Source organism: Pelodiscus sinensis, chromosome 2 (genome assembly GCF_049634645.1).
Source record: "Pelodiscus sinensis isolate JC-2024 chromosome 2, ASM4963464v1, whole genome shotgun sequence".
In the NCBI taxonomy this organism is placed as follows: domain Eukaryota; kingdom Metazoa; phylum Chordata; order Testudines; family Trionychidae; genus Pelodiscus; species Pelodiscus sinensis.
In genome coordinates, this window is record NC_134712.1 from 188,865,081 (window position 1) to 188,891,168 (window position 26,088).

General features: G+C 40.8%; 1 protein-coding gene across 15 annotated transcripts in view; it reads left to right on the top strand.

Moving 5' to 3' along the window:
- THRB (thyroid hormone receptor beta) overlaps positions 1 to 26,088 on the top strand; it is a 287,386-nt gene that overhangs the window by 67,967 nt on the left and 193,331 nt on the right. For 3 of the 15 annotated variants that reach the window (XM_075922043.1, XM_075922040.1, XM_075922037.1), the window contains exon 2: positions 3,455 to 3,582. The exons of the other annotated variants lie outside the window; for them this stretch is intronic. The gene's annotated coding sequence lies outside the window, so the exon portion shown is untranslated. The remainder of the gene's footprint in view (positions 1 to 3,454; positions 3,583 to 26,088) is intronic. 15 annotated transcript variants of the gene reach the window in all.

Sequence of the window (26,088 nt, forward strand, 5' to 3'; positions counted from 1 at the left end):
CTACCCTATGTAACCCAAACCTTCTGCACCTGTGCTCCAGCCCCCATATACCTTCCCAGACACTGCATCTTTACCTACAGCCCTCTTCAGGTCACAAAACCCTCTCAGACCTTGCACCCCAATCCACTATCCCTGGTCACAGCCCATATCCCTGCAACCCCTCCTGCACTTCTGCTCCAGGTCACAACCCCCTCCCAGTCCTGTACCCCTTCCTCAGGGGTGGCCCCCCCATCAAAAAGTATTGCCTATCCCTGTGTTAATGGGTTATGGTAAGAAAGAAAAATATTATTTTAACAGAATTTTTTGGAGTGTTACTGATAGCTAAAACTCTGATCTTAATGATTTTTAAAAAATCCTGTGTTACAAATACATACATGGTAAACTGTATTGCATTAAGGCCAGATCTTTGCTATCTGGTAGAGTTCTGGTTCTTATGAATCAGAAGCAGCAAGAACTATGTGTGATGCTAGCTGTTTTGTAGGATGAAACCTTATTTGCAAAATCTTTGAAACATGCATCAGTATGTTAGAAAGGTTGATGATACATGCACTACAAGGTCTGAGAGGTGTAGCCTGTAACTAAAAAAAAAAAAAACTTAAAAAACAACAATGGTCCTGTAGCACCTTAGTTGAACAAAAATATATAAATAGTATCTTGAGCTTTTGTTGGCACAACCCACTTCTTCAGCCAAGGATAGTGTTAAATTTCTTTATATTTGATTTCATATTATAATCATAAGCATTGCGCCTTGTTAATTATCCCTTGTTTTAATATATTTTCTTCCACATCTATGGACTATTTAATATATATATTTATATCTATTGTTTTTGTTTGTACTGGTGGTTGCACATCACACACTACCTCAATATTGGTGTTGCACATAAGAAATTTCAACCCACACAGAATAAAGTTCAACTCACCCAAGGATGGAAAATCTTAGAAGGAACATTGTTTATGAGACCACAGGAAACGTGGCTACACCCATGAAAAATGGACATCCAGCTAACTAAAATCAGTCTAGGCCATGAATGTTTCTGGACCAGAGAGTTCTAGACTAGAGAGATTTAGCCTGTAATAAATAAAACAAGTGTATAAAAATGTCACTTAGGGTGAAAACTAAGCTATGAACTGTGTATGAACTCCCTTGGATTCACATTACAAATTTAGATCAATAACTATTCTTTTCATATTCCTACAATATTTTAAATGTTGGTTTAAAGGTTTATAAAATATTTCTGTATAAAGTTGTAGAGAATAATTTGAACTCTGATGGGAGCAAGTTAGTTTTATGTATTTACTGGATAGTTTCAGAAAAGACTTTTTACACTCAATCTTTAATATGTAGGATTTCTTTACTTTTTTCTACAAAGGTATTGAAAATGAAGCTCTAATGAGATGACGTTTCATTACATTATTTACCGTGAAATAGTCAGATAATTCTGCTGATTTTTAACAAAACTATCCAAAATTTTAGGGGTGATATTAAATAGTTTGATAACTAGTTATTGGATGTTTTGAAAAGAAGCCCTTCAAAAGGGAAGTTTTGTTGTTGCTGCTGCTGCATGTTTTGTTTTGTTTTTTTGTTTTGTTTTTCTCCCTCCCTAGTGAAGTTTCTAAATCCTAGCAGGCTGACTGCCCAGATTTTGAAACTTGTTTGGTCCTCAGCCATCGAGAGAAATATATTTCTTTCAGTGTATAGCGCATTTTCTGCTGTTTTGACTGTTAACTTGTATGCCTGAAAAGAGAGAGTTGTTCTATAGTCTGCAAATGAAGTACCAGTGGTGTTGCCACTAAAATACATGACTTTGTGCCCAGAAGGTCTTTGTGTTTTGAGAAGTTGGTATGTCCTTGCCTTGTTGTATGGTTACTAGTGCGTGTAACACCCATGAATGCTAATGAAAGCTACATGAGTAAATAGACCACAGTGTTTCCACACAAAAATACCATCAAAGCTGTCTTCCTCGGCTCCACTTTACAACGCCACTTGGATTTTGTTCTGAAAACAGTTTTTGTATATTTCTGGTAGCTAGGAAGGCACAAAAAAGGGCAGATGTTACCAATAGGAAGACCAGTGCAGCAATTTTTAATCTTTGTGTGTGTTCACTTACTAAGGAGGATGCTGAGATGCACATGCCATGTTATGGGATCTATTTACAGAAAACCTGCTCAACTATAAGTAGCAGCAAAGTCAAATCACATATACAGGCAGTCCCCGACTTACGCGGATCCGACTTATGTCGGATCCGCACTTACGAACGGGGCTTTCTCGCCCCAGAGCTCGCAGGCAGTGGTCCCGCCACCTCGACCTCCGGGACGAGAAAAGCTGCTCCCGGTGCCCCTGGTCTGCTGGGGACTGTCTCCAGCAGACCAGAGACACCGGGAGCACAGCTGCAGCCGCGGCTAGTGTGCCCCCCCCCCCCCCCCCCAGCAGACCAGGCTTTTGTTGTGGACCCTGGGGCAGAGCAGCTGGGGCGCTGCTGGTTAGTCCCGCAGTGCCACTCTGGGCACTACTGGACCAACCCAGCAGCACCCCAGCTGCTCTGTCCCAGGCGTCCTGATTCAGCCGCTGCTGAAACTGACCAGCGCTGACTACAGGAAGCCCGAGGCAGAGTTGCTCTGCCCCGGGTTTCCTGGAATCAGCCGCTGATCAGTTTCAGCAGCAGCTGACTTGGGGATGCCTGGGGTTCTTAAGTTGAATCTGTATGTAAGTCAGAACTGGTGTCCAGATTCAGCTGCTGTTGAAACTGATCAGTTTCAGCAGTTTCGGCTGAATCTGGATGCCAGTTCCGACTTACATACAGATTCAACTTAAGAACAAACCTACAGATTATGCTCATAGTGCTGGAGAAATACTGAAGTACTTTCAAGTACTATTTTTCAGTTGGCAGTTTCATTGTCATGAACATCCAAAAAGTTCTGATTTTTTTCTGTTTGTTATTGTTGCCTAACACTGCTCCTCAGTTAAACTAGTTTAGCTTTTATTCAGTTAATTTCTACAGGCTGAACCTCTCTGATCTGGCAACATCTGTGGTGCACATGATTTTAGTTAGCCAGATGTCTGCTTACCATGGCTATGGCCAAGTTTCCTGTGGTTCCAAAAAGTTGGTTTACAGCCACCAGCCCTGGCTGTCAGTGTTCTGTGCTGTTATTTAGCTCCGATTTACCCATAAATGTTTTCTATGAGCCCAGTAAGTAGTGGAAGTGTTGGTAATGCTGCTAGACAATACAGACCTCACATGGTCCAACAAATTCCCTGGTTTGGCACTGCTCAGGTCAAGGGTGCCAGACTAAAGAGGTTCAATCTGTAGAAGCTTTCAGAGTAGCTAACTGGATTCAGTATACTGATTCAAACTTATTCCAATTAGTAGTGCATCATGATGAGTTTTGTCAAACCTGCTGACTTCTAAAACCAAGGCAAGCTGCTCTATTTACTTATAACATGCTTCTGATTTAGGCTGGAATAGGGAGAATGGCACACGGAGAAGAAATTGAAAAGCCATGAAATCTATCTATGTTTTTGAGAACTATGCATCTGTCTCTGTCCATCCATGAGTCCGTTTGTTCAAGAACACCTCCTCAATGGTAAGACTACTACCACCAAATTGATATGCAGCTTCCTTTTATCCTAACCTAAAGTAAGGTCAGCATTTGGGTATTCCAGGACAATGGGATGTGCCTAGAATGTGATTGTTTCTTTTAAAATGGAAAGGGAGGTGGAAGAACAATTACACTTGGAATGAGTAGAGGGGGGCAGGAAATGCCCCAGCCAGAAGCTGCTGGACACCCTGGCCGGCTCTGGGGAGAAGATCCCGATTGGCCTGCACAGCCTCCCCTGTGGCTGGCACTGAGGAGCACTTGTTGGAGGCCTCCACAGACTCCCCACCCCACTTCTAGGCCACCTCGCTTCTCCCCAGCCAGGTCCAAGATGAAGCCAGGATGTGGCCTGCACCCTCCTCCCCTCTGCAGGTACTGGAATGAAGCTGGCAGCTGGAGTATGCTGTCTCTCTGTCCCCCCAGCTCTGGGCTAACCTGGTAGAAGCCAGCAGTCAGGATAGCCCCACCCCTGCCCTGGGCTGGACCCAAGGAACACTGAGTAAGTCTTCTAGTGTGTAAACTGTTTAAAACTGCAAGTGAACAGTGGTGCAAAATATTAATGAAAAAACTCAAGATGAGAGCTCCAGTGAAAAAGTAGTGAGGTGTCAAGACATTTTGTTGTTGTCAAGAATTAAAAAATGCTTATAATAAATGCAAACTTCAGAGCAACAAAGGAACTTTTTAGTCTGCACTTTTAAGTGGAGTTATTTATTTTAAATGTTGACAGTTGAATTGTGCCTTTAGTCAAAGGCCCATGTGGGGGTATTATGCAGCAGCTTGTGTCAGTGGGACTTTGGAGAGAAAATAGGGTAATTTCACTTCTGTACTGTGCTGCCTTTGCACCAGCTGTTGATTGCTGGAGGGGAGAAGGGATGATAACCTCCTGAAGGAAAACTCTGATAGCAAGAATGTTGTCATGTGCAGCATTAACAAGGGTGTTGGACAGCGTGCAGGCAGATGTGGAAGGGCAGGTCTGACTCCATCTTGCCACCTTTGAAATAGCTAGTCCCAGCAGTAATTCTAGCCCTGAGCAGCCCTTGTACACTGAGTGCAACAGCTGCCATCATGCCTCACTTCTAAATAAGGGTACAAGGCAGAAGGATTCCTTTTTCACTTGTGCAAGGACTGGGCACAATAATGGCCAACATGAATTAAGAATATTTGTGTTAAGGCACCTAGCACAAAAGGGCGTTGATAAAGGCTGCAATGTGCTACTGTGTTGTGAATAATCATCACTAATAAATACAGTATGACAGCAGCAGTGGAAGTTTTATTAGATTGCTCCACTAAATGTTGTCAGATTCTGGTGGGATCATGAATGGAAATGGTTAAATCTCCTCTTCTGTTCACTCCTGGACATCTGTACTGGGACAGCCAAGAAACAAGCTGGATAGCTCTGTTTAATAATGAGTAGTCCTGTGGCACCTTGGAGGCTAACAAAAATATATATAAAATGTTGCAAGCTTTCGTGGGCACAACCCACTTCTTCAGATGAGATAATCTTGAGTTAAGGTCTGAAGAAGTAAGTTTTGCCCACAAAAGTAAGTAAGTGTGTGTGTGTGTGTGTGTGTGTGTGTGTGTGTGTGTGTGTGTGTGTGTGTGTGTGTGTGTGAGAGAGAGAGAGAGAGATACAGCATATATATATATATATATATATATATATATATATATACACGCTGTATTTCATTATCATTTCCCCAAATATCCAGGGTCTTGGGAATGGGACACCATTACTTCTCGTAGCCAAGGAAATCTGTGCCTGCAAGAGAAGAAGTACATTCAGATACTAGAAAACTTTACAGCTGTTTCAGTACCTTTTTCTGTGACATTTGACTTGAGGATTCTGTCATAATCCTTCTACAATTGCCTGAACACCACTCAGTCCCCTTGTAAGTACAGGCAGTCCCCAGGTTACGTACAAGATAGGGACTGTAGGTTTGTTCTTAAGTTGAATCTGTATGTAAGTCGGAACTGGCGTCCAGATTCAGCCGCTGCTGAAACTGACCGCCAGTTCTGACTTACATACAGATTCAACTTAAGAACCCCAAGTTTCCCCAAGTCAGCTGCTGCTGAAACTGATCAGCGCTGATTCCAGGAAGCCTGGGGCAGAGCAACTCTGGCTCGGGCTTCCTGTAGTCAGCGCTGGTCAGTTTCAGCAGCGGCTGACTTGGGGACGCCTGGGGCAGAGCAGCTGGGGTGCTGCTGGGTTGCTCCAGTAGCACTGCTCCTCGGCGCTACTGGACCAACCCAGCAGCACCCCAGCTGCTCTGCCCCAGGCGTCCTGATTCAGCCACTGCTGAAACTGACCAGCAGCGGCTGAATCAGGACCTGGGGCAGAGCAGCTGGGGTGCTGCCGGGTTGGTCCAGTAGTGCCCAGAGCGGCGCTGCAGGACCAATCGGCAGCGCCCCAGCTGCTCTGCTCCAGGGTCCAAAACAAAAGCCTGGTCTGCTGGGGGGGGCACACTAGCCGCGCCCCCCTTTCCTCGCAGCAGACCACAGGCACCCAGACTGAAGCGGCAGCAGCGGCGGTTCCCCGCGCCTCTGAGGCTTTGCTCTGGTCTCCAGCAGACCAGGGGCACCGGAGCAGCTTACGAACGGGGCTTTCTCGCCCCGGAGCTCGCAGGTAGCAATCCGCTACCTCCACTTCCGGGGCGAGAGAGCCCCGTTCGTAAGTGCGGATCCGACATAAGTCGGATCCGCGTAAGTCGGGGACTGCCTGTACACCCAATAGCAGCTGTCCCGCTCCAGCAGCATCTTAACCTGGCCTTTCCCTTCTGGGTTGTTAAACATTCTTGAAACCCCAGCAGGCTTAAGGAACTCAATCTGTTTACTTTCTGGAAGACAATTTTAAGAGGCAATTTTGTTTATGGTCTATAAGTAGGTTTGGAAGGATTAGATTTTTCATCAGTAAATGTTGATAAACAACAATTTCACCATGCACATACAAACCAATGACAAAATATTTCCATTTGGGACAATTCAAATTACTGGTAAGAAAAATGCTGTTTGAACTTACTTTAGTGTGCATACAATGTGTTGTAAAGCCATCATTACATCATTATTGATACCTCCCCTTAATTATTTCGAATATGAAAATTTAATATGATAAAACTAGAAAAGGAAGTCAAATTAGAAATCTGAGTATCTGTGAACAAAGGTCCATAGACAATTCAGGCTGCTAGCATCATCTGAAGAAGTGGGTTGTGCTCATGAAAACTCATGATACTGCCTACATGTTTTGTTAGTCTTTAAGGTGCTGCAAGACTATTTGTTGTTTTTTAAGTTTTACCATTGAGATAAGTTGTTATTGTTTTAATGGTAACTGAATGACATTTGCTTAGAAATAGTGTTTTTTAATTCATCTGTGAAGAGACAGATTAGTGGGCAGAATGCAGCTGTTTTAGTGACATACACAATTGAAAGTCATAACACTAATGTTAATAAGCCAGATCTTGATGTTCTTGCTCAATTTTTACTCACTCCTTTTCAAGACAAAACTGTGTGATGGCTTTATGATTTAGCCCAATTTATTTGGTGACTTTCAGTTCATACTAAAGTTAGTGACATTTAGTAGTTTATATTAGATGATTTTCAAGACACCTGTGTGGTCTAATCATGAAAACCTTCATTTCTCCCTTAAATAAGTTGAGAATTTTTTCAAAGTTATTCTGGCAGTGTCTTATAAATGCCATTATTTGAACAAGAGTTATTTCAGGTCTGGTGTATCTGAAATTACTGTACCATTTGACCATATAGGTAGGGTACATTTTCAGCAGATGAGATAGAACTCCCTATTTATTGTAAACCACTTTGCAAGTACTGACATTGTGCTGAGATGTGTCTTTGGTTAGAGCCCTGCATTTGAATCCTTGGATAGTAGATGAGGAAAGACTCCCCACTTCTTATCTGCTACAAGAAAGTGCACCCTAATTTTATTGAACTGGGGACAGCAGATCCTCCAGTGAGCAAATGAGGAGAAATGCCTCTTACAGGGTTTATAAGGCACAATGACTAGAGCCAAATCCCTGCAAGCTGCATGGGAACTTTTTAAAGACATCATAATAGAGGCCCAACTTAAATGGATACCCCAAATTAAAAAACATAGCAAGAGACCTAAAAAAGAGTCACCATGGCTTAACCACCATGTAAAAGAAGCAGTGAGGGACAAAAAGGCATCTTTTAAGAAGTGGAAGTCCAGTCCTAGTGAGATAAATAGAAAGGAACATAAACACTGTCAAATGAAGTGTAAAAATGTAATAAGAAAAGCAAAAAAAGATTTTGAGGAACAGCTAGCCAAAAACTCAAAAAGAAATAACAAAATGTTTTTAAGTACATTAGAAGCAGGAAGCCTGCTAAAAAACCCATGGGTCCCCTAGACGATCAAGATATAAAAGGAGCAATGAAGGACGATAAAGCCATTGCGGATAAACTAAATGATTTCTTTGCTTCAGTCTTCACAGCTGAGGACGTTAGGGAGATTCCCAAATCTGTATCGTCCTTTGTGGGTGATGAATCTGAGGAACTGTCCTGGATTGAAGTGTCATTAGAGGAGGTTTTGGAACAAATAGAAAAACTTAACATTAACAAATCACCGGGACCGGATGGCATTAATCCAAGGGTTCTAAAAGAACTCAAATGGGAAATTGCTGAACTATTATCTGTGGTTTGTAACCTATCCTTTAAATCGGCTTCCGTACCTAATGACTGGAAGGTAGCCAACGTGACACCAATATTTAAAAAGGGCTCTAGAGGCGATCCTGGCAATTACATACCGGTAAGTCTGACTTCAGTACCTGGGCAAATTAGTCGAAATGGTAGTAAAGAATAAAATTGTGAGGCATGTAGAAGAACATAATTTGTTGGACAAAAGTCAACATGGTTTCTGTAAAGGGAAACCATGTCTTACTAATCTATTAGAGGTCTTTGAAGGGTTAACAGATATGCAGGCAAGGGGGATCCAGTAGATATAGTATACTTAGATTTTCAGAAAGCCTTTGACAAGGTCCCTCACCAAAGGCTCTTGTGTAAATTACATGGCCATGGGATAAGAGGGAAGGTCCTTTCTTGGACTGAGAACTGGTTAAAAGACAGGAAACAAAGGGTAGGAATAAATGGTAAATTTTCAGAGTGGAGAGGAGTAACTAATGGTGTCCCCCAACGTTCAGTCCTGGGACCAATCCTTTTCAACTTATTCATAAATGATCTGAAGAAAGGGGTAAGCAGTGAGGTGGTAAAGTTTGCAGATGATACTAAACTGTTTAGGATAGTCAAGACAGAAGCAGACTGTGAGGGACTCCAAAAAGATCTTACCAAACTCAGTGATTGGGCAACAAAATGGCAAATGAAATTTAATGTGGCTAAGTGTAAAGTAATGCACATCGGGAAAAATAACCCCAACTATACGTACAGTATGATGGGGGCTAATTTGGCTATGACAAATCAGGAGAGAGATCTTGGTGTGATCGTGGATAATTCTCTGAAAACTTCCACACAGTGTGCAACGGCGGTCAAAAAGGCAAATAGGATGCTAGGAATTATTAAGAAAGAGATAGAAAATAAGACCCAGAATATCTTACTGCCCCTGTATAAAACTATGGTACGCCCACATCTTGAATACTGTGTACAGATGTGGTCTCCTCCCCTCAAAAAAGGTATTTTGGCCTTGGAGAGGGTTCAGAAAAGAGCAACTAAAATGATTAGGGGTTTGGAACAGGTCCCATATGAAGAGAGGTTAAAGCGACTGGGACTTTTCAGTTTAGAAAAGAGGGATTGAGGGGGGATACGATAGAGGTATATAAAATCATGAGTGGTTTGGAGAGGGCGGATAAAGAAAAGTTATTTATTAGTTCCCATAATAGAAGACTAGAGGACACCAAATGAAATGAATGGGTAGCAGATTTAAAACTAATAACAGAAAGTTCTTCTTTATACACCGTGTAGTCAACCTGTGGAACTCCTTGCCAGAGGAGGCTGTGAAGGCTAGGACTGTGACAGAGTTTAAAGAGAAGCTAGATAATTTCATGGAGGTTAGGTCCATAAAAGGCTATTAGCCAGGGGATAGAAGTGGTATCCCTGGCCTCTGTTTGTCAGAGGCTGGAGAAGGATGGCAGGAGACAAATCGCTTGATCATTGTCTTCGGTCCACCCTCTCTGGGGCACCTGGTGCTGGCCACTGTTGGCAGACAGGCTACTGGGCTAGATGGACCTTTGGTCTGACCCAGAATGGCCGTTCTTATGTTCTATTGAAGAAAAAATGTATTTACTATCCAAAGGGAACCAGATGCATAAATATATAGGGTTCTGAATCTTTTCTATTAACATGGTAGGCTCATCTATAAACGTACATTATATATAAACTTTAATATCCAAGCACTTTTTTCTTAAATGTCATTTATATTTCATACAAAAGCTTTTCTACAATAATACTGAAAATGTGACCTAAATAATAAAAGCAAGGAAATTCAAAAGTCAAACTGATGCTGTAGACCTGATTCTGATCTTACTTAAACCAGGAGTAACTTTACTGGAGTCATGATGGTGGAAAATAGAGAGATTAGAAGAAATCAAGTCCTTTGTCCTTAATGCATACTGTTGTACCTAGATGATATAGCATCAATGGAAGGAATTTATATTATTTTGAGCAGTATGCAATAACAAACAATAATCTAAAGCTATCTGCAAAATTCTGACTGGTGGGCTGCTCTATGTGAGAACCAAAAAAATCAAGGAAAAAAAATTTCTACTCCAATTCGGGATCTGCTTCAAAGGCCGTTCTGCAAATCTTCTGTGAAGGGGCATTCCAGAGGGAGGCCCAGGGGATCAGATGACTTGACCATTGTATTTCAACATGCATGCCTTCTGAACTATCAAAAGGTTCTGTAAATGATCACTCTTATTCTTTTCCTGGGACCATGGTCATCAAGAATAAAAGTACATATTAACAGTGCTTTTGCAGTGGGGTAAGTCTGGTTCAGTGCCAGAATCCATGTATACAACATAATGAAGTTGTTTACTTCTTGTAAGTTCAGAGACATACAGAAACATTTTACTCTATGCCAGGTACCAATATTTGGTAAATTTTGATGTTTAATGGTGACCGCTGCAGATTAAATGAGAAAAAGGTATCTAACAAGTTGTCTAAAGCACCATCACTTTTGGTATTGGAAAATAATGTTAGTGAAGTGAAATACATTGGGAGAGTGGTGGGGGAAGGGGGGAGAAGAGCGACGACCCCTGCAACCTTCCACCAGTAAGCTTCAGATAATGGAAGACAAATTATGGAATAAGACTGAAAGAAATTGGAGAGAGCTCAGGAATTAAGTTGTTTGGTTTGTTTATAGAGATGAGTCTCATGACTCCATGATAGATGATGGGAGGGAAGAAGTGGAGAAGAGTTCTAGGCTAGTGGTGACTGAAGTATAAATGTGCTGCAGGTGATCGAGGCAAACATAGAATGACTTTTTTAAAGTATATATTTTTATAGATCATTGTTGGCAGTGTTATTTTCTTGTTAGTCTCAGGACATGCAAGTGACAGGATAGGTGAATAGCATCTTTTATTGGACTAACCTCTGTGGATGGAAGAAACACTCTTTCCTGTGTAGCTCAAAAGCTTGTCCCTTCCACAGTTGGTCCAGTAAAAGATATTGCTGCACCTACTTGTCTCTCTTAGTTTTAGAAATGTTAATTGTCTGACTAGCTTTTCACTGACCAGTATTGACTATTGTTAGTCATTCATTCTCTTTTCATACACAGTGGTTGCGTCTAGACTGGCAAGTTTTTCCGCAAAAGCGGCTGCTTTTGTGCAAAAACTTGTCAGCTGTCTATACTGGCTGCTTGATTTTGCGCAAAAGCACTGACGTTCTACTGTCCAAAATCAGTGCTTCTTGCGCAAATGCTTTGACGTTCCCGTTCAGGCAAAAGCCCTTTTCCGGAAATGTTTTTGCACAAGAGGGCCAGTGTAGACAGCTAAAAACTGTTTTGCGCAAAAAAGCCCCGATGGCGAAAATGGCGATGGGGGCTTTCTTGCGCAAAACCGCGTCTAGATTGGCACGGGCGCTTTTCTGCAAAAAGTGCTTTTTTCGGAAAAGCGTCCATGCCAATCTAGATGCTCTTTTCCGCAAGTGCTTTTAATGGAAAAACTTTTCCGTTAAAAGCATTTGCGGAAAATCATTCCAGTCTAGACGTAGCCAGTATGTCTTCAAAATGTATGTTAAATGTAGGGATGTTAAATATTGGTTACTTGAATAGTGATTTACCTCATGAATTCTTCTTGGTTACTGAACTATTCTATAGTCCCCAGGGGTAGGGCCGGCAGTCAGTGTGCTCTGGCCTCTCTCCCGAGGAGCCCCCTGCCACGTCGCGCTACTGCCTCTGTACCAGTTTAAAAATCAGCTTCCCTCACAGACCGGCTGCCTGTCACCCGGTGCTGCTGCCTCTGATACAGCAAAGCAGGATGGCAGAGTGGGGTGGCCTCAGAGTATCAGAGGCAGCAGTGAAGGGTGGAAGCAGCCTCTGTCTGGGGAGGTGTCTGAACTCCTGGACCTGGTGTGAGCCGGAACTGAGATTGGCTGCCTGCTCACCTGGCTCCTAATACACTTTAAATGCAGAGCCGCAGCAGGGGTAGGTCCCGGACCTAGCGCAAGGCAGGACTGAGCCAGGCTATAGGCCAGCCTGCTAAAAAATGTACTGGCAAGTGCAGGGGGTGTGATGCAATTAGTCTATAGCATTAACTGATAAGCTTTTGCTTATTGGTTAATAGATTAATTGATTACACTATTACATCCCTGGTTAAATGTACAAGGTTTTATCAGTACCATTGTCACAATAGTAGATATCAGAATAATTACATAGCAAACTAGAAATTATTTAGTTCTTCATGTGGGGCATGGTCCAAAGACCAGTGAAGTCAGTAGAAAAACTTCTCTTGACTTCAGGCATGACTGAAATCCCACTGCATAGTGTTTTTAACTACTTGGACTTGTGGGCAAACACAACCAGCATTTTATAAACAAGGAAGGATGCGCGGTTGATAAGGACAGTTTAATTTGCATTTGGTTAACTCTAGTGGGTTCTTCCTGCAAATGGCTGAGGGGTTTTCTATGTTTGGTGGAAAACACAACTTTCTGGCATTTACTAGAAGATACTGTAGCATTATAATTTGTTGATATTCAAATGGGAAAATGTGACAACCTATTTATAACACTGAAAAGAGAAAGAAATAGGAATAAAAAGTTGGGGGGAGCAAAGAATCAGTTTAGAATAGACCCCTCATCATCAGTTACTCCCACCATCACTGTTAAAGGATATCTCAGTTCTGAAAATGGCATCTTAATTCTGAATGCATTTTTGCATGTTCAGTGACAGGGAATTGCTGGATCCATTATCCCATTTATTTGAGACGTGAAATTGTTACTGCTTCTTTCTGAAGGAAAATTAATATCAGAGGAATTTAATGTAAGTTAGTCTTCATGATGAAATAAAAAAAATGATTCTACTGGACAATGGTATATGATGTGGGGCAATTAATTGAGAAAATCGTGAAGGATCTTAGATGGCATTTTTGGTGTTTGCAAATAGTATTACTATTGGAGCATAACTGCACTCAAAAATAATTGAAAGTGAAATGCGGTTGAGTTTTGGTCTGGGGTGCTCTTGTGACTCATTGCAAATGAATTGCTGGCCCAGCTTTTTGTAATCATAATAAAAAGATTGAAGATACTGTTACTGAGTTTAAAAACTATTGAAAATCTTATTTTGTGGGCTTTGTTTACATAATTTCCAGTCTCCATAGACAATTCTGTACTTTCTCTAGGTAACACTTTTGCATCTTCAAATAAATGTGCCTCTTTCTAGTTCATATACTGGGTTAGACATGGGTCAGTGGTGGAAGAATACTTTGATGCGTACTCTTTATTTACAATGTCTGTTCAAATGAGATTAAGAAAATTGTGTTCACTGTTATATAACACTGAATCTCGTCACGATTCAGTGGAGTTTTGCTGCATTGAAAGAAGTAGATCAGCTGGCATGTTCTCTCTTTGCTAAATAGGAAATTAACTTTTTATGTTTTTTATGAAACAAGAAACCAGTAAAGTATATTTAGCCATTGAGTCCAGCTCTGTAGTTGTTGTAGCAAGGAAGTACTGAAGTAATTCCAGTGCATCAGAAGATTCATCTTTGAAAGATGAATCTAGCTGCAGCAGTGATAGACTGGTCCAGGACTTGTGCTACGGCCATGAGAGAGATTTGCATTTCTACAGCGCTCTTTATTAAAGGAGCTTTCACGGCACAACTTCTTAAAATTGACTAACAGCAAACAGATTAATTTATTGTTGGCATGGGAGATTGGCATACCGCTTTAGCATGTTTTCTTTAATCTGATGCATTCCAGTGCATTGTGTGGAAACAAAGGGAGCACGAGTTCTGTTCTCCTCTTGGTAATGGCAGAATGCTCTTAATTTATGGGCACAGTGGAAGGGCAAGCTTCTGTCCCTCTCATTTTACAAAGCAGCAACTTCAGCTTCCCCTCTATTGTCCACCTGCAAGTACCCTTCTACTAAAACATATTTCAGGCTACTGCACCCTATCAGGTGGCAACCAGAAATCACTTCTGAACAAAAGTAATCTGCCACCATTCACAGAACTGCATGAAAATGTGGCCAAGGCTTGAATTCAAGTGCAATTTCAAGTGTACGAATAACCACATATGCGTGGGCAAGTGGGTAGATGAGAGATTGCGGGAGCGTGACTATCCATTGAATGTTCTCAGTACCATTAAGTCTTTAGCAACTCCCTGGCACCCCACCCAATGTTCCTGGGGGTATGTCTACACTGAAATTAAAAACTTGCCACTGCCTGTGCAAGCATGACTCAGGCTAAGGGACTATTTAATTGTAGGCTAGACATCTGGGCTTGGGCTGAAGCCCGAGCTCTGGGACTCTGTGAGGTAAAAGGGTTCCAGGGCTCGGAATGCAGCTTAATTTGCAATGTCTACACTGCAATTCAACAGCCCCATCTCCTTGAGCCTGAGTCAGCTGGCACAAGCCAGACATGGGTATGTAATTGCAGTATATACATATCCTTAGAGTTCAGAGGCAGGCAATCTAGAAATTGCTGATGATCCTGTGCTGAATTCCTGTGCTGAATTCTGCACATGCTTTTAAGTCATTCTTGTTCATCATCATCCATGCAGCTAACTTCTGTTCTCTTGTTTTCATTTTCTCCTCTGTGGCCTTTGATTTAATTTACCTTGGATACCATATTCTTCCTTTAATCACTCTCCTGTGTCGTCCTGGATTTTTTTAGTCCAGTTGCTCTCTCTTGTCAGAGTTTAAGACCTTTCTAATTTACATCACGGCATGGGAGACACGTTGCAAATTACCGGATTTTGTAAATGGATTAGGCAAATGGTGAAAATAGTATACTGGAGCACCAAATGTACATTAGTCAATGATTTGACAGGTGTAATAAATTATTTGCTAAACTGTAGAAGGACTGAAGTCTTAGCAACATGAGATTGAACTATAACATTTTGCTATTATATCTTTTCTGAGAAGTGGTTGGTGTGCAAACTAACAAGCTTCTATTAAATTTGTGTAGGAAAATTTTAGAATCTTGCACTGCTGCTTCATAAATTTCACTGATAGTGCATCCGGAAACAACACAGAACTAGGCAAGACTCTACCTGTGCTGGCAAAACCAAAACACAGTGACTGATGTTTTGCCAAAATCAAAACATAGCTCCAATGAACATGTAATTTTACCAAGTATGCAATTTACTAGATGGCAAAATATATCTGTAAATCACAGCCATGCTAGAATAGTACATATCTAATTACATTTTCTTAGCATGATTGGATAGCTTATTTTTATAAAATAAACAGTAGTCAATATTAATACTTTCCTCTCCCTGCTAATTTTTTTTTGGGGGGGGGGAAAGGCGATGACATTAGCTAAGGGTGACAGTCTATTTTTCCATTTAATACCACTTGTCTGTGAGAGTCTTTCCTTTGACTATAATGGATTTTGGGTCAGGTTACCAACTAGGGCCCATATGGGCTGTTACACACAAATGCTGATTCCTCAGCAGGGTTGCAGTTGCACTTTTCAGTTCTAAGAGTTTTTCCCAGAACACCTTTTCAGGAGCTGCTAGTCCTTTATGCATGTAGAAATAAGTAAATGCTGCCCTAAGCAGCCAGCCATTGTATAGCTGTGTTCTCCTGTGCTATATCAAAAGACAGGATTATGTAGCACTTTAAAGACTAACAAGATGGTTTATAGGTTAATGAGCTTTCGTGGGCCAGACCCACTTCCTCAGATCAAATTGTGGAAGAAAATTGGCATGACCATATTCTACCAAAGGGATGCAATCGAAAAAAGTGAACACACATAAAAAGGACAAATCAAATTTCAGAACAGAGGGGAATGCGGGGGAAGAGGGGGGAGATTAATGTCTGTGAGCTAATGATATTAGAGGTGATAATTGGGGAAGTTATCTTTGTAATGGGTAAGGTAATTAGCATTTTTGTTGAGACCCAGTCGTAAAGTGTCAAATTTAAGCATGAATGACAGTTCAGAGATTTCTCTTTTTGTAATCTTGTGTTAAAATGTCTTTGAAACAGGATGCAGGTAGTCAAGTCATTGAGACAATGTTCTTTCTAGTTGAAATGGCAAGAAACTGTTTTTTCTTTGTGACAATGTCTGATATCTGTTTTGTGTGCATTGATTCTTTGGCGAAGTGTCTGAGACTTTGTCCAATGTACATAGCAGACGAACACTGTTGGCACATGATGGCGTAAGTTATATTTCTGGATGAGCAGGAATATGTGTTCTTGATCTTATAACTGAATTGGTTAGGTCCAATAATGGTGTCAGCAGAGTAAATATGTGGACAAAGCTGGCAACGGGGTTTATTGCAAGGGAAAGTTCCAGGGTTGGTATTATTGTGGTATGTCCTGTGGTTGTTGGTAAGAATCATCTTGAGGTTAGGTGGTTGTCTGTAGGAGACTATGGGTCTGTCTCCCAGAGCCTCTCGGAGTGTAGTATCCTGTTGCAGTATAGGTTGTAGTTTATTGATAATGTGTTGGACGGGTTTAAGTTGGGGGCTATAGGTGTTGACAAGTGGTGTTGTATTGTTTGTTTTCTTGAATCGGTCTTGAAATAGATGGCTTCTGGGTATTCGTCTGGCTCTTTCAATTTGTTTTATTTTATTTGTGGGTAATTGAGGTTTATAAATGTTTGTTAGAAATCCTGAAGTTTCTGGTCTCTGTCAGTGGGATTAGAGCAGATGCAGTTGTATCAAAGGGCTTGGCTATAGACGATGGATCGTATGGTGTGTTCTGGATGGGAGCTGGAGGCATCTAAATAACTGTATGAGTCAGTGGGTTTTCTGTAGAGAATGGTATCTAATTTACCATTGGTGATTCGTACTGTGGTGTCCAGGAAATGGATCTCTTGTGTAGAATGGTCCAGGCTGAGATTGATGGTGGGGTGTAGGTTGTTAGTCTCTGTGGAATGCCTCCAGTGTTTCTTGGCCATGGGTCCAGATCATAAAGATGTCATCGACGTAGCATAAGTAGAGAATGAGTAAAAGGGGATGGGATATGAGGAAATGTTCTAAGTCAGCCATAAGATGTTAGCATACTATGGGGCCATGCGGGTGCCCATGGCTGTGCCGCTGATCTGGAGGTATAAGTTGTCCTCAAATTGGAAATAATTGTGGGTGAGAACAAAGTTACATAGGTCTGCTGACAGATTGGCAGTGGTGTCCTCTGGGATAGTTTTTCTAATTGCTTGTAATCCGTCTTCATGTGGGATGTTGGTATATAGAGCTTCTTCATTCATGGTAGCAAGGATGGTGTTATCGGGGAGGTTATAGATGTTTTGTAGTTTTCTCAGGAAGTCAGTAGTATCTCAGAGATAACTGGGAGCGTTGGTTGCGTAGGGTTTGAGAAGAGTCTACATAGCTGGATAAACCAGTAGTGAGCATGCCGATACCTGAGATGATGGGACATCCGGGGAGTCCAGGTTTATGGATTTTGAGAAGCAGATAGAACAATCCTGGTCGAGTTCAGAAGGTGTTTCTGTGTGGATTTGGTCCCAAGTAGATGTAGGGAGTTCTTTAAGGAGACAGCGTAGCTTCTTTGGGTATTCTGAAGTAGGATCAGAGGAGAGAGGTCTGTAAAATGTGGTGTTGGAGAGTTGTCTGGTTGCCTTCTGGTTATAGTCGGCCTTATTCATAATGACCACAGCACCTCCTTTGTCAGCTGGTTTGATTATAATGTCCGGGTTGTTTGTGAGACTCTGGATAGCATAGTGTTCAGCACGGCTGAGATTGTGTCGCTTGTTGTCATTTGTGAATGTCAGTCTGTGCGTTGTTGTGGAAGCTTTGTAATTCCAACCGTCAGGGGGAGTCCATATAGAATTATTTTTCCTTTGGTGTTGGTAGGGGGGATCTGGTTGGTCAGATTGATGTTCATTGGTAGTTTAGAAATATTCTCGTAGGCGGAGGCGGCGAAAGAAAACCTCAAGGTCACCACAAAATTGAATCCAGTTCGTGGGGGAGGTGGGGCAGAAAGAGAGACCTCAGGATAAGACAGACTCTTCTGCTGGGTTGAGTTTGTAGCTAGAGAGGTTAACAATATTATCCAGTGGGTTGAGGTAGTTGCTGTTGTAGCCTAGGATGTGGAGCAGTTTAGAAAGTTTGTCTTTTTTCTTTGTTGTACGGAGTAGAAGTGTGTATAGTAGATTTCTTGTCTGGTGGAACAAAAGTCTTGTAAGGTGTTAGTCAGTGTAGATGTTTGTCTTGAGATGAGAATCTCTAGGTTAGATATGTCATTCTTGATGTTTTTCTGTTTCTTGTATAAGATACTTATCAGGTGGTTCCTTAATTTCTTGGATAGTGTGAAGCAGAGTCTCTCACTGTAGTCAGTACAGTATGTTGATCTTAACGGGTTGTTCACTTTCAGTCCTTTGGGTATGATGTCCATCTTTTTGCACTTGGATAGAAATATGATGTCTGTCTGAATCTGTGCAAATTTTTTCATGTGGTCGATGGATTTCCATTCCAAAACATATGTCTGTCTTTTTCCAACTACAGTAATAAGAAATCTTAGATCCTGTTTACTTGTTCTTTAATTTTCTCATGTGCCAGAGTGTCTCAAACTCTTTCTGCTCTCTCCTGTGGATCAGAATAAAACTATCAGCAGCATTTGCCTTACTCTCATTCCATGAAACTCTTTTCTGGGAGTTAATATAAAAATATCTACCTTCCTCTACAATCAGAATGTTCATTGATTTATTACTCACCAAAAAAACCCTAAGAAAGATAAAAACATAAAATTGCAGAAGAAAAAATAACCTAATAAATACCTACCATTTAATCCTCTGCGTGCATCATAAGTAGTAGTATATTTTCTGCACCAAAGTAACACAGAAATCAGGAAAAAAATCCTTCTCAGAAATCTGTGACCCTTAACACAGAAAGCAACACTGAAGTTGTGTGGAACTTAACAGATTCCTGATTAAAGCATACATTGCAGTTTTTGTATGGTAAATTGAGAGTGAACTCTATGATCAAGTTAGGAATTCTTGGTTTCCTTTGCAGTTAATTTTCCTAAATCCACACCTTGAGGCCTGCCCCAAGTAGCAGAGGTGAAGGTAAGGGGGTGTGCCCCAGTGCACAGCTCCAGGAAGAATCAGCTGAACTGTAGTAAAAGCCAGCAAATAGTTATTTAGAGAGCCGGCAGGGACCCAAATTGCAATAGGAGAGTACCTGTGAGAAAATTAAGTTCCTTTCACCTCTGGCAGGAAGCCTTTTTTTCTGCTAATTGTAGAGTTAGAATAATCTTAAAATTCTTCTTTACAAAAAATTAAATTAAAAAATGAGATCACACAGGAGAGTTTTTTTTTTTTAAAGTGTTGAATCACTTGTGAATAACTGAGATGAAAAAACTGTATTTAATCCTTTGATGCAAAAAATTAATAGTTAACCATGATACAGAGCTACATTATCTTGTAAGTCCATTGTATAGGAAGTCACATTTCCAGGCATGAGCTCTATATCTGGAAACTAACCCTCCGGAAACTACCTGGAAGGAAGGGTTAAGAGCAGGAGCTCCACAATGCTGGCAGCAAAAGATTAATGAAAATGGCAAGTGTCATTCCCAAACCTAGGCCACCAGTACTGCACCTTCCAGAATGGGAAAGTGGTAAGCTGTGCTTGGTGGCATCCATGTTATGGGTCTGGATTTGTAAGTCTGTTTTCAAATGATTTTTAACTGCATCAAGAATTAGTCACATCCACAAGACTGAAAGGAGGTTAAACAACCTATGGATAAACTATTAAACACTTCAACATGTTTAATGTTTCTAAATGTAATGATGCCCCACTGTTTGAAACTCAAACTACTCCGTACTAATCTCTTATTCTTAAATTACATTCTGAAACTACTAGTTGATTGTCACAATATCATGTTCCCCATGTAAATCTGTTTATAATGCTTTTAGATCCTCTTAACCTTTTTCCAACTTCTCTAGTATGCCAGTGGAATGGGTTAAAACTAAACATGGTTCTTATCTTTTTAAAACGGTGATATAACATATTTAAAGACTATGATCCATTGTGATCAAGAAGAAAAAAGACTAATGATATGCAAATGAACATATCTGTGTCTGGGAAATGGTCTGTTTGGTGGATTTTAATAATCCAGATAAGATTAAGATAGATCTATATGAGAGACAGAAAGCAAACTGTTTTGGAATGGTGATGTTCAACCCAACTGATTCTTTTAAAGAAAGAGGAAAACTAGAGGAGGTTTTACAAATAACTCTCAGACACTTTGCCTGACTGGTTCCTGAATTAAATGAAAACCCAACAAACAAACTATTTGAAGTTTCAGGGTATTTTTCTGCTCTTAGCTATACACACATTCATACAAACGCATAGGGCTGCAATTGATCCTTAGGTTCTGCTTGAGAAGAGTAACAAAAAGGATCAGTTATACACATTACATTATGTTCGTCCCATATCGGTGTTGGTGCAAAAGGTAGAAAGTTGTTTCTTCCATTCCTCTGTGTCATTTGCTTATGCTTTCTTTTATTCCCTAGGGTATTGAGATGATCTGTTCTGCCCTCATTCCCAAGGACAGTGCTTAAAGTTTCTCTTGGATGCCCTCGTTTCTTCACAATAGTTGGTTTCACTTGACATTTTCAGGTAGCCATTTGTGTGTCGGCAACCAGAATATGCGCCCTAAATACTTCCACTATTTTCTTCAGATGCTGATGAAAACAAGCTGCTGGTTAGTAATTTCTCAGCTTTCTTGGTTGATTAAGTCTTCCAACCCATTCCCAGAATCTCTGGTAGGCACTTATTTTCGAAAGTTTCTACTTTTCTAACATTTTAGTAGATCTCCAGCTCTCACAGCTGTAAGTTAAGTACTGAGTTGGTCTGTACTGAAAATTCTCAGTTTTATTCTGGTGCTGTATGTCTTTGATTTCCATCAGCAGTGTATAGAATCATAGAACTCAAAGGTCAAGTGCAGTCCTCTGCACTCATCTAGACCATTCGTGATAGATATCTATCCAGCCTGCTCTTAAATATCTTCAATGATAGAGATTCCACAACCTCGCTTGGCAATTTATTCTAATGTTTAACCATCCTGACAGGAATTTTTTCCTAATGTCTAACCTAAACCTTCTTTGCTGCAATTTAAGCCCATTGTTTCTTGTCCTATCTTCAGAGGTTAAGGAGAATAGATTTTTCTCCCTCCTCCTTGTAACGATCTTCTAAGTACTTGAAAGCTGTTATTGCGTCCCCTTTCAGTCTTTTCTTTTCCATACTAAACAAACCTATTTATTTCAATCTTCCATGTTTTCTACACCTTTAATCAGTTTTTGTTGCTCTTTTCCGAACCTTCTCCTATTTGTCCATATTGTTCCTGAAATGTTGCACCAAGAATTGGACACACTATTCCAGTGTTTGTACTATTAACATATTTCTTCTATATCCTGTCTATGGCTCTGCAGATTGGAGTCCCAAGAAGAGTAACAAAAATAATGAATATGCTTGAGGAGATTTATGAGGACAGATTAAGAGAGCTAAATAAGTATATTTTATCTGAGAGAGCATGGTGGTACCAAGGTCTTGATAACAAGCTAAACTCCCAGAATGGAGAGGGATTATTTGGATGATGTGTTGAAGTATAAGTGTTACAAAACTGAAAAAGGCAGGGGAAATTAGGATAAATGTCAGGAAAAACTACATGGTGCAGAGATGTATTGGGCTGCTGAAGTCTGCCCCCAAGATAGAGGTAGAATAATCTTCCAAGGGAAAAAAAGCTTGGCTGAGCAAAATGCCAGAAAATATACTCTAAAACTGTGGTGGGAAACCTGCAGCTCATCAGGGTTCCATGTGTGGCCTGCAAGGCATTTTGTTTACTGTTGTCCACATGCAGGATTGCCAGATGCAGCTGGTTTACATCCAGATGGCATTTTTTCTACCGGCATTATTGACGTGATATGCTTGTAATGCAAGGGCATATGAAAAGAGGTGTGTGTTCATTGCACACGTAATTCACTGGCAGAGCCATGAACTCCCTCTGTATGCAATCTAAGTGCTGCTATGGTTCATTTGGCACACCTAGCAAATTCTAGGCACACAAGCACAGTTAGCAAAACTACCCTATCCCAAGCGACCGTTTTGGTTATGACAATCTTGCTGCCCAGTGAGATGGAGGGACACTCATTAGCCTATGTTGCCAATCACTGCTCTAAAAACTCGGGATGTTAAATTTAGATTAATTGGCTAATTGAGTAGTTGATGCAATTTGCATCGATTATTCAATTAGTCGATAAGGGTATCTCCACCTCCCTAGGGCTATTGCTACACTTCAAAGGCAAAAGCACTGTGGGGAGCCCAGGGCCAGCACGGGACACAAGCAGTCCCCCACTGGCCCTGTGCTCCCTGCGTCAGGCTCCACGTGGCATTTCAAAGCGGCAGCGCCACATGGAGCCCAGGGTCAGCAGGGGAGTCCCCAGCTTGCCCCGGGCTGCATGCGGCTCTGCCGCTTTGAAGCATCCTCTTCTCTCCCCCTCCCTTGCTGCCTCTCTCTGAAGGCAGCAAGAGTGAGGAAGCAACTAGCATTTGCTTATCAGATAGTCAACTAGTCATTGACAGCTCTACTAAAGACTAAGGAGCAAATCTGCATGCTGAGAGATGGGTGGGACACCTTTCACATCTGTAATTCAGTGATTTTAAAATAGCACACTTGAGACCTGGTGTAAAAGTCTGACTCAGTAACTACTGAAATCAAGGGGAAGACTCCTGTTGATTTCAGTGAGATTGGATCAGAGCATAAGGCATGATATTTTTTAAGCCAAATTATTCCACCATTTAGCTTTGTCCATGAAGGCAGGAGTAAAATGTGCTATATCTTGCTTCAGCCACAGCTGAGCCTTAGGGTACAGTCAAAGAGTGATGGTTCACATCTACTTGTTGAGCCCCAGATTTTTCTCAGTCATTTTTCTCTGACTCAGAACACCTGGGTTGCGGATTGCTAGATAAAGATAATTAGCCTTCAGTTGTCATATTGTATTTTCCTCTGTTCTACATGTTATGAGACTTCCATCATCAGCAAAGAGTAAGGAAGTAACTGTTTCATAGAGGAATTAACCTTTTTCCTACCTTTTTCCTATCATGTCCAGAATGATTGGTATTGTGGAGAGAACACAGCTGTCTGCAATGAGGCTGCACAGTTACAGATTATAGATTGTACTTCCTTATCTGGGTAGTTTATCTAGGTAGTGAGAGGGGAGCACGTACTGCATAAAATGTAATTCCCCAAATCCTTTTTTTGTTTTACATCAGTGATATTCAACTTTTGGAACTCCGTAGAGGCTTTGAGTATATAGATTTCTTAAGTCTTTATGAGGAGTTATAAGGTCAAATTATTGTGGCATTCAGTCCAGGGTTGGAAATTAATGCCTGACAAGAGAGGATTAATAGCAGTGAGTGTTTTTCTTACATTTTGCTAATATAAATTATGTGCAAATTATTATGTTTAGTTATTAAATTCTAGATCTATTTCACATCCCAGTAGATATGACCAGAGATATAGAAAAGGCTGTCAAAGGTACAAATGGCAGTTAGATACCTAACTCCCACTGAAAGTTCCTGGGAATTAGTCCTCTGATTTACATTTCTCTCTCTGAAAATCTCCCCTATTAATACTCCCCTATTTTATTATCTGAATGCTCATTTCTCTGAAAATACCTAGGCTGCTCTTCCAGTTCATGTCTTACTTTACAGACAGAGCTGCTGAATTCTACATTTTGGAGATAAACCAAACCACTATAGAATCATAGAATAGTAGAACTGAAAAGGACCTTGAGAAATCAAGTCCAGTCCCCTGCCCTCATGGCAGGACCAAGCAACCTCCAGACCATCCCTGATAGATGTCTGTCTAACCTGCTCTTAAATTTCTCCAGTGATGGAGATTCTGCAACCTCCTTAGGCAACTTATTCCAGTGTTTAACCACCCTGACAGTTAGGAAGAACTTCTTAATGTCCAACCTAAACCTTCCTTGCTGCGGTTTAAGCCCATTGCTTCTTGTCCTATCATCAGAGGCCAAGGAGAATAATTCCCCCTTCCTCCCCATGCACACTCCCTGTGACACCCTTTAGATATCTGAAAACTGCTATCATGTCCCCTCTCAGTCTTCTCTTTTCCAAACTAAACAAGCCCAGTTCCTTCAGCCTTCCCTCATAGCTCATGTTTTCTAGACCTTAATCATTTTTGTTCCTCTTCTTGGGACCTTTTCCACTTTTTCCACATTTTTCTTGAAATGTGGTGCCCAGAACTGGACACAATACTCCAATTGAGGCCTAATCAGTGCAGAGTAGAGAGGAAGAATGACTTCTCGTGTCTTGCTCACAACACTCCTGTTAGTACATCCCAGAATCATGTTTGCTTGTTTTGCATCAGTGCCACACTATTGACTCGTATTTAGCTTGTGATCCACTGTGACCCCTAAATTTCTTTCTGCAGTACTCCTTGCTAGACAATCACTTCCCATTCTGTATGTATGAAATGAATTGTTCCTTCCTAAGTGGAGTACGCTGCATTCGTCCTTATTAAACTTCATCCTATTTATCTCAGATTATTTCTCCAGTTTGTTGAGATCATTTTGAATTTTGACCCTATCCTCCAAAGCACTTGTAACCTCTCCCATGTTGGTGTCATCTACAAACTTAATAAGAGTACTCTCTATGCCATTATCTAAATTGTTGATGAAGATTTTGAACAGAACTGGTCCCAAAACAGACCCCTGCAGAATTCCACTTGTTATGCCCTTCCAGCATGATTGTGAATCATTAACCATTCTCAGAGAGTAGTTATTATCCAGCTAGTTATGCACCACCTGATAGTAGCCCTATCTAAGTTGTATTTGCTTAGTTTGATAAGTAGGTCATGCGAGACTATATCAGAAGCCTTACTAAAGTCTTGGTATACCACGTCCACCACTTCTCCCTTATCCACAAGACTTGTTATCCTATTAAAGAAAGCTATCAGATCATTTTGGCATGATTTTTTTCTTTACAAATCCATGCTGACTGTTACCTATCACGTTATTTTTTTTCCGGATGTTTGCAGTGGAATTCCTTAATTACCTGCTCCATTATCTTTTCTGGCCCAGAAGTTAAACTGACTAGTCTGTAGTTTCCTGGATTGTTCCTATTTCCCTTTTTATAGATGGGCACAATATTTGCCCTTTTCCAATCTTCTGAAACCTCTCCCGACTTCCATGATTTTTCAAAGATGATTGCTAAAGGTTCAGATACTTCCTCTGTCAGCTCCTTGAGTATTCTAGGATGCATTTCATCAGGCCTTGGTGACTTGAAGACATCTAACTTTTCTAAGTAATTTTTAACTTGTTCTTTTTTTTTAATTTTATCTTCTAAACCTATCCCATTTCCACTAGCACTCACTATGTTAGGCATCCCTTCATCATCAAATTCTTGGTGACGTCCAAAACAAAGAAGTCATTAAGCACTTCTGCCATTTTCAGGTTTCCTGTTATAGTTTCTTCCTCTTCCCTCTATGGGACAGCTTGTAGTGTGTGCTAATTTTTTTTTTTAATATTTATTTTAGATATCGGAGAAATGGCAAATTCTGACAATGGGTAGGAATTGATCTACGTTTATAAATTTTAAAGTGATGTGATATTTGATATTTTCTCACACCTGTACAGTCTATTTAATGGGTGTCCACAAATTCTTTGTGTGCAATTCACATTTTACACTCTACTCAGTTCTTAGCCCACAAAACCTTGGTACTTTTTATTTTTTTTTAAATGAGTGTATTTTAGATTCTGTATCCTGTTTAATCCAGTTTTATAAATTGCTTAGAACTACTAAGACCTGATCTACACTACAACAGAAAAGTGTGTAGCAGGTCTATACTACACCCACTAAATTGAACTCCAGAAGATCAACA